The sequence below is a fragment of the Galeopterus variegatus genome, unplaced genomic scaffold (assembly GCF_000696425.1).
Source record: "Galeopterus variegatus unplaced genomic scaffold, G_variegatus-3.0.2 Scaffold5014, whole genome shotgun sequence".
Classification (NCBI taxonomy): Eukaryota; Metazoa; Chordata; class Mammalia; order Dermoptera; family Cynocephalidae; genus Galeopterus; species Galeopterus variegatus.
In genome coordinates, this window is record NW_007731125.1 from 10,207 (window position 1) to 25,681 (window position 15,475).

Sequence of the window (15,475 nt, forward strand, 5' to 3'; positions counted from 1 at the left end):
TTTTTCCCACTTACATTTCAACAATCCAGACATTTAAAAAAAAACATATTTATTTTTTAATTGACAAATAATATTTGTGTATACTTATGGGGTAAAATGTGATGTTTTGATCCATGTATACATTGTAGAAAGATTCAATCAAGCTAATTAACATATCCATCACCTCACCGACTTACATTCTTTTGTGGTGAGAACATTTGAAATTTATTATTTTTAGCAATTTTGAAATACTAAACCCATTATTATTAACTGTGGTCACTATGCAGTGCAATAGATCACTAAAACTTATTCCTCCAGTCTAACTGGAACTTTGGCAGGCAGTACCTAGGCTCCTTGCTCTGTTAGATTTGTGTCTACAAAAAAGTTTACAATGCCAGTGATCAGCCGTGCCATAAGTGGAGATACAGTAACAAACATGGCCTAGGAAATTGGAGGTCTTGGCTGAAACGCTCACAAAAACGTTAGACACATCTCTAAAAGTGAAAAAAAGTGAGGCGCATGATTAAGATTCCCCACATCAATTTTAATTTTCTCTTCTCTTTGTTAGTTCTAATACTGTCTTGGTGCCACCAGATTATTGGGAAATGATAAAGGAAAATACGAATCTTATTATCTGGGACTTTCCTTTATCTCTCTGACCCTCATTCTTGCAATCACTTTCAACCTTCAGTAGAAACCTAATTTTGTCTTCTTCCTTCTCAGGCAAAAAGGCTTACCACTCAGTCCTGCTCATCCTCATTCCTTATGCAGGAAAGAGAGATGAAAAGGCAATATGAGAATCACACTTTTTTCTTTATAACATTAATTTGAGATGTGTGTTTACCCCTCTGCCCCCAATGTCAAGTTCTTCTTCCTAGTGAATAAGAAAAATGGCTTGTAAGGGAGACACTACCCACTAATTACATATACAGCAACTATGCACTCACATAAACCAACGGGCTTTATTTCATAGATTCTTCACTGAAGTCAGTAAATATAATCTTAGTTTGGCTTCCCTTGTGTAGAAAGTTACCTCCAAACTCGTTTTATCTCTTGTTTTCCTTTGTAATTAAAAAAAACTGGTTTATAGGACAGATTCTTCCCCTCTACACAAGGTCCAAATGGCAGCTTACAGTTTTGTCCAGTAATCATGTCTAACTCCTCTTTCCCACGTGACCATATGATATCATTTTGCAGGGAAGACATTCAATGATTCATTTTACAGATCTTATCTAGTGCCTAAAATATGTTAGCACTGTGAAAGTGCAGGGGGGAAGAAAACACAGACTTTAAAGTTTAGTGGACTTAATGCCAGCACTAAATAGTGTTTATCAAGTGTCTGAGTGTGAATATACATACATATAAGTCCATAATTTTTTTTCATATAAAATATAGTCTAGTAACAAATTACGATGAACAACTATATAATAGGAGGCCAAAATGGCCAAATGTACACTTTATTCAAGGAGTTTAGGATTTTAAAGAAACATACAAATGCTGTAAGGATTAAGAGGTTATTTCTAGCATTTTTGTGAGCATTCAATGGAAACTATTGTGTTTCCATTGAATGGTGTTCTTTAAAAGTTCCATACTTACTCATCTCTGCAAACAGCTGTCTTCTTTCTGCCATGGTATTTCCTCTTTTCCCACTATCTTCAATCATTCTATGAGACAAAATAGTTACAATGTATATTATCCCCATGCTAATGAGGCAAAGAGTCACTTCTATGTAAACACACTTGCTGTATTTGAGCCATAAACATACAGAAAAACTGTTTAAAACTGTGTATTTAACCGTGTATTTAAAAAGTACGGCTTTACTCCCACTAACCTAAACTGCTGTACATATTTTTGTTATAATGTTATATAACGTTACAGTTGTTGGAGGGGATATAAACATATTTTCTAACATAAAAATAACTACAATAGTAAATAATCTTGTGCTACAACTAAATTCACTTTACATAGTTTCTCTTCCAATTTTGAGGATACCTACAAAGACTATAGAGCAGATATTATGGATCCCATTGAACAGACAATGAGACCAAGAGTGTCATGAACTTGGTGAACAAAGGCTGTGGATGTTTAGACTCCAAGACCAGTATGTCTTCTGCCTCATTCTGTTGCCAGTTGTCCCCTGTGCACTGAAAACCTCCATTTAGAAACGGGTAACTTTGTAAATGTTCATTTCTAAGTTGAATGTTTGGAACTTGAGACGGAGTTTTCCTATACATAATTTCATGCAAGGTTCACATCTCTCTCCTTAAGCATACTATTGCCTGCAACAGAACTTTTAAAAATGTCAACAATTAAAACAATAAAAAAAAAAATACAAAAAATTAAAATTTAGCTTGAGGAAAAACAAAATAATGAGAAAGTTAATGAAAATATTTAGCCATGTAGAGGACTTTGGGCTAAATATCAAGGGTTTTATAGGTTGATGGATTTGACTTTTTATTGTATCTAATTAAACTTGTACGACTGAAAGTTTCCTCTCTTATATACACACATATATATGAATACATGTGTATATCACCATGACTTCCATTGTGATTTCAGGTGTGGTTAACATAATGCATAGCTGCATGGATCTTTTGGTCTGTCTTTTGATAGGCTTTGCTCTTTCTCAAATCTAGTTATTCAAATCTAGTTATTTGTCCTTTTTTTTTTTGGCATTGGATTTCCCTCTCCCTGTCCTAGCTAAGTGCAGTAACACTTTGGGTCTCAGTTTAGAAAGTGTAGCTCCCTCTGAAATCTTCCCCAACTTTCTACGATTGCCAGGGTTTGGTGCCTTTCCTTGGAACCTCCATAGTGCGCAACGCCTTTCTCTCAATTCTGAGCGGTCTCTCAAAAAATCTTTGCTGGGTGTCTCCTATACTCCAGGAACCATACTAGGCTGTGGGTGTACTGCAGGGATCAAATCATAGTTCTTGCCGTAAAGGTGCCGATGCAGTAGTGGTAGAGACACAGAAGCATAAAAGCAACTAAAACACAAGGAGGTAATTATAGCCATAGAAGTGGAAAGATGTGAACACGAGAGAGGTTGATTCCATGGGGATAAATTTAATAGAACTGCTAGCAGAAGACTGCTCAAAGGGTAATGGGCTGTGTACAGGGTAAAAGAAAAAATTTAGTGGTGAAAGTGATGTTGGTCAAATTGGTCAAATATCCTCACCAGTTGCTTTTGTGAATGAAGGATTATTTACCCATTGCCTGGAAGGGAAAGAAGCACATGGAACAACCTTGGTTTATGGAGTCAAGGGAAGATTGTGTACACACTTACAATGGGTTAGATAATATCATCAGGGTCTGGACTAAATAACAATTAGAAACAAGTAGAGTTATTAATGAAGCTTCCTCAGTATGGAGACAATTCACTGCTAAACATGGTCAAATCCTTTCTTTTTATAAGATTTTAAATATGTAGATACAGTTGATATATAGAGATCTGGAGAAAAACGCCCCTTTCCTGATTCACATTACCCCATCTCCTTTACTCTAGAGAAAGAGGGTAGAAAATAACATGATCTTCACAAAATAGTCTGGATGTGGCTTCCAATTTTTATTTCAAGGGCTCATCAGTAGAGTTGAAGCAATAAGAGAGATAGGGGACAGAACCAGTGAGGTATTCCTGCATCTGTCTATATGTCAGAACAAGATGAAAAGGACCATTAAAAATAAATCACAAAGGACGGCAGGCTGGAGAGCTCTGATTGAAAACGTCAGAAAGGTAAGGACCAGCATCTGAACTTGCAGCACTTACTGCCTGTGGTACTTGTTTGGTACTGTTGTGACATCTCTTTTTTCTATTCAACTTTTTGTGTCTCTTTGAAAGGCTTTTGGGGGCAGTAACCTCAAGAATTTTAAATTCTTCTCAATGCCCAGCAAAATCCAATTAACAAATGATATTTCCAGTAAGTTTTTATTGAATAAATGAGTGAAAGAAGAAAAAAAAAAAAAAGGAGGAAAGAGAGAGGAAAGAAAAACAAGCTAAGTAGCTAAGTTTGCTTTCCATGAAACGGGCTTTCAGTTATATTTCCAAAATATGACTCATAGAAAAGTGAAATTCAAATTGTACTAGTTTCAGAGGTTAATTATTTGAAATGAGAGAAACTAATATCTATCATAATCTAGAACCATACAATTCAAAGTGAAATCATGTCTCCTGAGATGGAAATTGAAAAAGATGCAAACTACACCGAAGTCAACTTTTTAATCTATTCATCATCATTTTTTTGTGAATTAACTCATAATAGAGACATCATTAGTTACACAATAGGTATTAAATCTCACTTCTTAGTAAAATGAGTACCTTATGAGGAAAAGAAGGAAAAAAAACTCAGTAGTGTTAAATAATAGAAGGCACAGAATATAATTATAAATATAAAAGGAAAAAGAACACACTTCTCATTTTACCCCCAGAGTTTCCTGGGAAGCAGCACGGTTAGGTAAAATTGAGAGCGCTCGCTTATTACCTATTGATCATAGTCATAATAGTAAAAAGTGGGGGCGGGGGCATGCTGGTGTACAGTGTGCAGGGACTCAATAGAGGGACTCAGACAAGGTAAGCTCATGAATCACACAGGCAGTGAGCACCACTGTGGGCTCATTAGTTTCCAATTTCATCCTGATTAGTGGGATTTGAGGCACATAATGCTTGACTATATCCTCATTGCCTAAGAAAGAGAAGAGCACAACATTCTGTAGGGGAAGGACTGAGTATGTCTACAGAGAGCAGTTTTGCTTCTGAAATAATGGAAATTCTTAAGAAACTCTGCTTTTCATGAATTTCAGTATAGCAGCTGCCCAAAATCTTACAGAGGAGGTGAAGGGGAAAATAACCCATCTGTAGTGATACTTGTGTGTATCACAAGGCATGTGGCTCACCAACAGGCATAATTTGGTCAGTTTCTGTGGCTTCTTCATGTAGATGACATGCTTACAACCCTAGAATTTGCAAGAAGATTATGTAAATGTCAAAAACATGAACAGATCTAATGGTGATGAGTAAGTGATAAGCCTCGTCAGATGTTTCTTTTACTTAGAGCTCAGTCCCATGAATTACACAGGACATGTGTTGTTTTTACTCAAAAGAATCCACTCATTCATTTATTTAAGAAATATTTTTAAAGTAGCTATAATGTGTCAGACACTGCTACTTTCTCGAGACCAAAGATTAAGAAGACACGATATCCTTGCTCTTAGAAGCGCATAACCTAGAAGGAGAAACACAGTTTTCTAACAAATATTTATAATTTGGTGTAATACATACTATAACGAAAACGTGTACTGCCAGGTATAGTACTTTATTTCTGAGAAGATCTGAAAGAGGATGAATAGGAATTTTTCAGATAGAAAAGAGTGGAGGAAGCACAATTAACATTTAGGTGGAATTATGAAAAAAAAAACATGAAGCTTTAAAAAAGGTGTGATGCATTTGGGAACTGGGAGTCATCCTGTATTGCTGAGTTCATGTGTGAGTGGAGATGCTGGAGAGATGAAGAGGCATAAAAACTAGAAAGGCTTACTTGGCATATCTAGACAATATAGAGCTTTTCTATTGGAGACTAGGTGCCTTTCAAGGTGTAAGTAGGGAACCGATGCATAGATATTTAGGTTTTGGCAAGATTACTCCAGCATGTTGAATGGAAGGCAGGAGGGGAGGGGTAGGAGCCCATGATTAAGGGAAGGGTCCAGTTAGTTGGCTACTTCTATGATTCAGGAATGAGACTATGATGTCTTATGCTAAGGGACTGATTTCAGGGTGATTTAGAAGACACATTTGATAGGACTTGGTGATTGGCAGGCCACATGGCGAATGGCAGAGGAGAGGGCCTCCACTTTTGCTCTCTCATAATAGAAAATAATCTTCTGCCCCCATGGCAATAATGAGTTTGTAGGAGGTGAGGTCACCAAGTCACCCTTCTTTTGGTACAGTCATTAGAAGAGAGTTGCACAACTGGACAGGAAGGGCTCCAACTCTTTGCCTCATATATGTGGAGGGATGAAATAACAGAGCAAGACAGTTTGGGAACCAGTAAGAAATAAAGAATAAATCCAAATGTAGGGCAGAGAGTGTTAGAAGAAATGTGAATTATATTTGGCATAGTGAGAATAAGTTCACCTTGATATATCACATCCTTATGACACAGCTTTAATCCAACACAGTCCATAATAAATACACATTTCCATTACACAAGGTATATAAGAAGTTTTATAGGTAGGAACTTAAACTAATGGGGTCTTATATTTGTCTATATTCTATAATCTATATGGAGATTATAGATTGGTTTTCCCTGTAACCTTGTGAGGTGGTCAGGGAGATATTATTATTCCCAAGTTATAGCTGAAGAACTTGAGACTCAGGCAGGTAAAGTGGCTGCCCCAAACATAATTATTTTTCTGACAGGGCAGGACATTGAATCCATTTTATTTTTGTTTTTAATTTTTAAATTCCTAAGCCAGTATGGCCAGTAATTAAGATTTTCTGAAAGCAGTTAACTGAAAAGAAGTTGATAGTGAGCCAGGAGGTGCTAAGTTTCCCTGGGTTAAGGTTTCAGGCCACTGCCTAGGTCTCACACAACTCTCCTAGAAATCAAGCCCTTCCTCTGAGTCCTGAGCCACCTTGCTTGTTGTACCTATTTTTGGCACAGCATGCAGGAGTTGAAACAGCAGGGGCAGACTTATGTAATTCCAGTGGCTGAGCATGCTCAGTAGAAAGCAGTTAACTTTATATACAACCTACCACTGGAGGCACTAGACAGCACCTAGCATATTAGGTGGAGTATTTTAAGCAAATTAGGTGGAATTTGACCAATGAGTGTGCTCCAAAGATACTAAGTCAGCATGTGCAAGGCTATGTTACATAACCTGTTACATAACTGGGAACCACCCCCTTAGCTGAATATTTATTAGACACCATGAGTATGTATAAAGGTAGAATCCAGGAAGAAGGCGGGGCTGTTGCCCACTCTCTCTGGAGCCAGCCCACACTTCACCTGTGAGGTGTGTATTTCTTATTTTTGTGTTAAACCTGTCTTTAGAGGGCTGGGCTGATGCTCACTCTCTTGAGCCAGGCTGTACTGTGTTTGCAAAGTGTGCATTTCTTACTTTTTTATTAAACTTGATGAGGCTGCGGCTCACTCTCAGGAGCCAGCCTGCACTTTCCCTGTGAAGTGTGTATTTCTCATTCTTTACATTAAACCTGTTTTCGCTTTCTACTCTGACTCTGCTCTTGAATTCTTTCCTGGGGTGGAGTCAAGAACTTGGTACAGGACGGGGTGGGTTGAGGTCGGCTATCTGACCTCCCCAGACCCGCTTCTTTTGGTATCAGTAGGATTTGGAGGTGATTAACATGCCCAAAGGAAAATGGAGAAGAGTCACAGCTCTCTCATACTTGACTGGGAAATTCTTTTTTGTGCTACTTCTTAATGGAATCCTCCTATTTCAAAGCATTGTTATACTGGAAGTAATCATGGAGATTAAAATAATTCCCAGCATCCAGCTTTATGTAAACCCAGACACATATAAACACACCAGCTCACCCACTGATTCACACTGTCACCATTGAAATCCACAGAAGCAGGGCAATGTTTTTAGAAACGTCTGGCCCCACTTCGCTTTTGCTCCACGTTAGCAAACACTTAAGACTTGCAGACTTTGTGTTTAATATGATGAGACTGTTCCCATGCTTTATTTTCCTCCATTCTGCTCCAGGTGAATAAGAAAATGCTGGGTTCAGCAATCACCAGCTGCTGTAATCCCTGAAGTTAATAGCTACAATGAAGGCCATTTCAAGCTCCTTTCCTCCTTTAATTGATTTACTGGTGGTATATAAATGCCTGTTTCCATTTCTGTTAATGAGTAAAGCTTCTGATATGACTTTCTCAGATTTACATTCTAGTCCTAATCTTTGGCAATATGATAAAAAAGTATTCAGAGCTCTTTCCTGAGGCAAAGTATAATTGCATTTGCTTTTACTTCCTAGTCCTTTATCCAGATGAGCTCCTGATAGTAGGAAAATACTATTTCTAAAATAAATGGTTATAATGGGTTTCTGACTTTGTCTTTTACATGGAACACCATTTTCAACTCTTGGAACTTAAGTTTTATTTATTATCTACCTATCTACCTATCTATCTATCTATCTATCTATCTATCTATCTATCTATCTATCTATCTATTGTCTGTCTGTCTGTCTGTCTGTCTGTCTGTCTGTCTGTCTGTCTGTCTGTCTGTCTGTCTGTCTGTCTGTCTGTCTGTCTGTCTGTCTGTCTGTCTGTCTGTCTGTCTGTCTGTCTGTCTGTCTGTCTGTCTGTCTGTCTGTCTGTCTGTCTGTCTGTCTGTCTGTCTGTCTGTCTGTCTGTCTGTCTGTCTGTCTGTCTGTCTGTCTGTCTGTCTGTCTGTCTGTCTGTCTGTCTGTCTGTCTGTCTGTCTGTCTGTCTGTCTGTCTGTCTGTCTGTCTGTCTGTCTGTCTGTCTGTCTGTCTGTCTGTCTGTCTGTCTGTCTGTCTGTCTGTCTGTCTGTCTGTCTGTCTGTCTGTCTGTCTGTCTGTCTATCTATCTATCTATCTATCGGGGCATGCGCTCAGTATTTTAGTGTACTGACCAGGTAGAGGGTTTATCAGGGATTTGATCTTCTCTCTCAAGCATCCAGCATCGTAGTTTCCAGCTGTGGCTGCCTATCGCACTAGCCTGGAGACTTTAGTGAAAATGCAGATACTTGAATCTACTGAGTCTAGAGTTGGAGCTGAGCATGTGTACTTTTAAAAGGCACCCTGGATGCTTCTGATATACAACTAGGGTTGAGCTAGAAATACGATGCCAGTTGAGTTTGATCGTGAACTTATTTGTATAACATTAGGTTGGAATTCTTATGTGGCTTTGCAATATGTTTCTGTAGCTTGTAAGAGCCACTTTAAAATGTGCTTTGAGCCAAAGGAGAAGAAAATTAATTCTTTTGGGAAATGTAAATATACATAAACATATACATACAGTGATATGAGTACCTAATGAGGCAAACTTTAAGAAATAGAAAATGCCATTAAAAATGAGAAAACTATTTTTATGCTGGAGAGAACTACTCTCAGTGGTTCTTTTAAGTCAGGAAGGAACCTCTTGTTCTGGAGGAAGTGTGTACAAGACGTTTAAGGACATTTGCTTTTGTTTGGTTTCATTTGATTTCACTCGGCTTGGTAAGTGACTGGGTCTCCTGCTCAATAGCATTTGGTGTCATATCACACCTCTCCCTTACTACTGGTAAAGATTGCAGAGCAAGGCTGGGAGCAAATCGGCATGGGGAAAAGGAACCTTTTGGTAGAATGATGATTGAAATTCGGAGTCTATCACGTGAGGTTCAAAGTTATTAAAATGTCTCTGAAGGACTGGGGATTCCTGCCTAAGTCTGAGCTTGATCAAAAGGTCCTCAAGGGTCCCTAAGGAGAGATTATGATAAGGAGGGAGTTGTCTGTACTGCTGCTTCTAGCAATGCCTTAGGAACTCAGACTTTTCAGAGTACTACATTTTATCCAATATGATGAGCCTTTGGGACAACGATTTTCTGTGTGTGTCTGCACATCTGTATTTCTCAAGAGCAGTAATCTTACATGTCTAGATCCACTTTGTCGTTGTGGAAATATGGCTGAACCTAATACTGGAGGAAGAGTCTCCCTTGTCCTCCTGCTGGGACTGATGAGTTCTTCACTTCTGGTGGGTGGGTATTAGGAAATGAGTGTCTTCAGATCATTTGGGACTTTCTTGATTCAGTGTAAGATGTTACTGTTTATTAAAAAATGTTTACTTCTTTTTCCTACATATCTAATAAATGAAAACAAATAAGTGAATGCCCCCCTCCATAATTAGAAGACTATTTTTCATTAACCTCGCAATATAACACCCCAGATTATATAATTAAATTTTTGAGCTCCATTTTTCTCATTGTAGTGGAGTTATACTGGATATATACATAAACATTATAAAAGTAAAATATTTTGGAAAACTTTAAAGACTAATTTCAAATGTTTTCAAGTGACTGAGCTAAATTTAGCTTTCCAATAAAGAGACTGCAACAGCACAGGACGTACACAGAGTCTACAAAAGGTTATGGAAAGCTTAGTTTTGTCTTCTAATTTCATTTTCCACAAACTGTTGGAAGTAATTTCATATTTAGTTGGATTAAATGTTGCAATGCTGTCCTGTCTATAGTTTCTTTTAAGATCTAGACCCTTTAATGATCTGATAAAAGGGATGGACCCTCACCCCACCAAAATGTTTATGTCTACAGACACACAAATAAAGGAACTGTAGTTCCTGCTGGTTTAGGTGAAGAAAGCCAGGATTTGGTGAGAATTAAAGTTAGTTTTGTTTTATGGGGAGTACCAACTATTAGTGAAATGGGAGCAGCCAATCACAGTGGACATATCTACAGAGCAACTACCCATGGGAGAGGGCAGGTGGTGGCCTGCTACGTCTGAGGTGGAGCAGCATTGGTGACAGTAGGAAGAATAGATCTTTGCTTGTCCAATTCCAATGTGCTAAGAAGAAAAATAACTGGGGCTACAACTGACTGTGGGCTAATTGTATCTGGACATCTGAGAGTGTGATTCCCATAGGTGATTTAGGGAAAGGAGAGTGGGAATAAAAGTGTAAGACACAGCACTGAGCATCTAGTTGTAAGCCAGGGAGTTCTTATGTGCTTTAAAGTTTCCATTTTTTTTAGGGTGAAGTAGTGCTGAGTTTGGAGAGGTGGGAAAGAGAGAGGCGGGAAAGTATATTGTTTTTTGTAATAGGACAAGAAAATCAGACTTCCGTTGGGAGAACAAATAATAATAATAATAATAATTGCCACAACACTATTTAAAAGAATTATCATTTTACAAAAAAGCTTACAATGAACCAAGCAAGATGCAGGATTTTTGTCATTGTGTTCCTGCAAGAATACCATAATGTTGATATTATTAGTCCCATTTTACCACTGTGAAAACCAAGGTTCAGAGAGATTAAGCAATTGCCCAAGTGGACAATTTAAGGTTTAAAATTATGCATGTCTGACTACAGAGCCCTTTGGGTTTCTTAGGAAAGACCAAAATTGAATTGTATGAATTAAGACTCAAGGGAGCTGCTCTGTTTTTCTGTAGGGTAGTGATGGTGGGGCATTCCCCACACAAACATATGCTGAAATAGGCTTTAGCATCACTGCAGATATGTATTATTGAATGTCAGAGGGGCCTGGGCAGGATGGAGATCATGGGTGGTGCAACACCCCATTTTTGCTAAGGAAAGAGACCTGTGACTCATAAGGTGCCTATCTCCTCTGCATTTTCCTCCCTCATTTTCTTTGATCTTGCCTGTCCTTTTCATTTTATTCTCTCATTCTCTGATCCAAAGTTCCCTCTCTGTCCTTTATTTTCCTTTTCTTAACTTTGCTTCTTTATTCACTTTCTTCATTTCTATGTGTGTGAGGGAATATGACTCAAACCAACTAACTAGCTTGAGAAAGACAGACCAAGCGAGTATAACAGGAAAAGAAATATCATGAGGATCACTAGCAGAGCCATGTCACCCATGATCTGTGAATGCTACAGTGGCATGTGGAAGCCTCATAGTGCTTTATACCACCTTATCCTCAGAGCACAGAGCTGCCTTTTTGTAGGCATGAGGATTCTTGAAGGAATGAGTAAATGAAGGTAGAGGGAGTGACCATTAATTTGGGTGATTTCAATAGAACTAGAAAATTCTCCTTACCATAAAATCTCTCTTCCATTTCCTGTGTGTCATTGAGATGTATGTATCTTAATATTTCAGCTTATTTTATGCTCTAAAAACCACAAGTTTCCTTGGGAAAATTAGAGAGTGCACCTAGTGTAATTAATTTACACTTTCTTCTTAATACCTGGCTGAGATCAACACAGTGAAGAGGTGGAAATTTTGATTCACTGGAAAAAGGAAATGGCTCTTGCATACTTTCTGGGGAGGTCAGACGGATCTGGATGATACCCTCTGGAGGCCACATGAGGAAGCTATCTTTTGAGATAAGGAAGATGGGAGGGCAAATGGTGGTCTAATATAGATAGGTGGGAAGATGTTGGTATGACCCTTACTGTGTATTTACAGATTCAGAAGCAATTACCAAGTATAAGAAGAGCACAGATTTCCAAACACAGTACAATAAGGTTAAGTCCAAAGCTAGTTTAATAGGGAATCTTGAAGGTGAAGATTATTTATCTGGAGGCCATTTATTGGAAGATAATTTCCTGTGTGAGAAAGGACAGTATTTAGCAAATCCAGGCTGCCATGATGTCATGCTGTGTGTGCAGTTCACAGCCTGCACAATCATATGTGGCTTTCAAAAGAAGAGACTGTAAGATCAGAATTTCTTTCTTCTATAGGCCCTGCGGTGTCGGCGCATGACCCAGCAGGTAGGCCTCACCGCCATTACCCCACTCCATCCCTGGCCCGGCCCAGTGCATGCAGAGCAGGGAGACATCTGGCAGGGGAGGCAGAAGCTCCGCAGAGACCACATGCCCTGTGGTGCCAGCACGTGACCCAGCAGGTAGGCCTCACTGCCACCAACAGACTACATCCCTGGCCAAGCTGAGTGTGTGTGGAGCAGGGAGACGTCAAGCAGGGTAGGTGGAAGCTCCACAGAGACCACATGCCCTGCGGTGCCCACGTGCGAACCAGCAGCCCAGCTGAGTGCATGCTGATCAGGGAGGAGGCTCCCTGGAGAGGCCCAAGACCAGAGGCAACCACACATACAAGGCACTAGTGGCCAACTGAGCAGACACTGAGATAGCTATACCAAATTGGCAACCCCACCAACATCCTAGCCAGACGATAGTGTCAAACCAGTGGACTGTGAAACCCCCTGCCACAATGAATAAACATCAAAGGAAAGATACCAGAAATATGAAAAATCAAGAAAGTATGCCACCAAAGGGTGATAACTCTCAAGCTCTAGATCTTATACAACAAGAAACCCTTGAAATGTCTGACAAGGAATTTCGAGTGATAATTCTAAGGAAAATGAATGAGATACAAGAAAACTCAGCTAGATGACATGATGAAAAGAGGAAAAGTATACAGGACCTGAGAGGAGAAATATACAAGGAAATCAATGCCCTGAAAAAGAATGTAGCAGACCTCGCCAAACTGAAGAATTCATTCAATGAAATAAAAAACACAACAGAGAGTTTAATCAGCAGGCTTGCAGAAGTAGAAGAGAGAACTTCTAACCTTGAAGAGGGGCTGTTTGAAATAACACAGGCAGAGAAAAGAAAAAAGAATTAAAATCATTGAAGAAAATCTAAGAGAGATATCAGATAACCTTAAGCACTCAAATATCTGAGTCATGGGTATTCCAGAAGGGGAGGAAAAAGGAGATTGCATTGAAAACATATTCAACAAAATACTGGCAGAAAACTTCTCAGTTATTGGAAAAGACACAGATCTTCAGATTCAGGAAACTCAAAGATCCCCAAACATATTCAACCCAAAAAGGTTTTCTCCAAGACATGTTATAGTCAAATTGGCAAAACTCAAAGACAAAGAGAGAATCTTAAAAGCTGCAAGAGAGAAGCATCAAATCACCTATAAGGGAGCCCCAATCAGACTAACATCAGACTTTTCATCACAAACCCTAAAAGCCAGAAAGGAATGGGATGATATATTCAAAATACTAAAAGATAGAGATTGCCAGCCAAGAATACTCTACCCCACAAGGCAAACCTTCCGAAATGAAGGACAAATAGTATATTTCTCAGACAAACAAAAACTGTGGGAGTTCACTACCACACGTCCACCCTTATAAGAAATTCTCAAGGGAGTACTGGGCTTGGTACCTGAAAAAAATACCACTGCCATAAACACCCAAGAAAATTCAAAACCCAGTAGTATAATAAAAACAGCATTCATGAAAAGAATACAAACAAACAAAAAAAGGGTATCTACAACCTAAGAAACCAACTAATACAGAAAACAAACAGTAAATCAGAAAGAAAGGAACAAAAGACACCTAAGACATCCAAACAAAAATCAATAAAATGCTAGGATTAAATCAATACTTTTCAATAACAACTCTTAACATAAAAGGCTTAAATCCCCCAATCAAAAGACACAGACTGGCTGACTGGATTAAAAAGAGGACACAACTATATGCTGCCATCAAGAGACCCACCTCACCCAGAAAGACTCACATAGACTAAGACTTACCATGCAAACAGAAATGACTAACGAGCTGGAGTAGTTATTCTTATATCTGATAAAATAGACTTTAAACTAAAAACCATAAAAAGAGATAATGAGGGCCACTACATAATGATAAAAGTGTTTATAGGTATAGATGGAAAGTATCTCAACACAATTAAAGCCATATATGATAAACCCACTGCCCAAATCATCCTGAATGGGGAAAAACTGAAAGCTTTTCCTTTAAGAGCAGGAACTAGACAAGGATGCCCGCTCTCACTAAACAGACACGCTGATCAATGGAATAGAATAGAGAATCCAGAAATCAACCCACACACCTACATCCATCTGATCTTTGACAAAGGCACCAAGCCTATACATTGGGGAAGAGACTGCCTCTTCAGCAAATGGTGCTGGGATAACTGGATATCCATATGCAGGAGAATGAAACTAGACCCATACCTCTCGCCATATACTAAAATAAACTCAAAATGGATTAAAGAATTAAATTTACATCCTGAAACAATAAAACTTCTTAAAGAAGACATAGGAGAAAAATTTCAGGAAGTAGGACTGGACAGAGGCTTCATGAATACACCCCAGAAGCACGGGCAACCAAAGGAAAAATGAACAAGTGGGATTATATCAAACTAAAAAGCTTCTGCACAGCAAAAGAAACAATTAACAGAATTAAAAGACATCCAACAGAGTGGGAGAATATATTTGCAAAATATACATCTGACAAAGGATTAATATCCATAATATATAAGGAACTGAAACAACTTTACAAGAAAAAAACAAGCAACCCTATTAAAAAATGGACCAAAGAGCTAAATAGGCATTTCTCAAAGGAAGATATGTGAATGGCCAACAGACATATGAAAAAATGCTCAACATCACTCAGCATTCTGGAAATGCAAATCAAAACCACACTGAGATACCCTCTCACTCCAGTTAGGATGGCTAATATCCAAAAGACTGTGAATGATAAATGCTGGTGAGGTTGCGCAGAAAAAGGAACTCTCATACATTGTTGGTGGGACTTCAAAATGGTGCAGCCTCTATGGAAAATGGTATGGAGGTTCCTCAAACAATTGCAGATAGATCTACCATATGACCCAGCTATCCCACTCTTGGGAATATACCCAGAGGAAGGGAAATCATCAAGTTGAAGGTATACCTGTTCCCCAATGTTCATTGCAGCACTGTTTATGATAGCTAAGAGTTGGAACCAGCCCAAATGTCCATCATCAGATGAGTGGATACGGACAATATGGTATATCTACACAATGGAATACTAGTCTGCTATAAAA

General features: G+C 38.6%; 1 long non-coding RNA gene across 1 annotated transcript in view; it reads right to left on the minus strand.

Moving 5' to 3' along the window:
- Window positions 1–1,404: 1,404 nt before the first annotated feature.
- Window positions 1,405–15,475, minus strand: part of LOC103604164 — a 142,444-nt gene continuing 128,373 nt past the window's right edge. Inside the window, exon 3 of the long non-coding RNA XR_551690.1 lies at window positions 1,405–1,643. This is a non-coding gene — a long non-coding RNA (uncharacterized LOC103604164). The remainder of the gene's footprint in view (window positions 1,644–15,475) is intronic.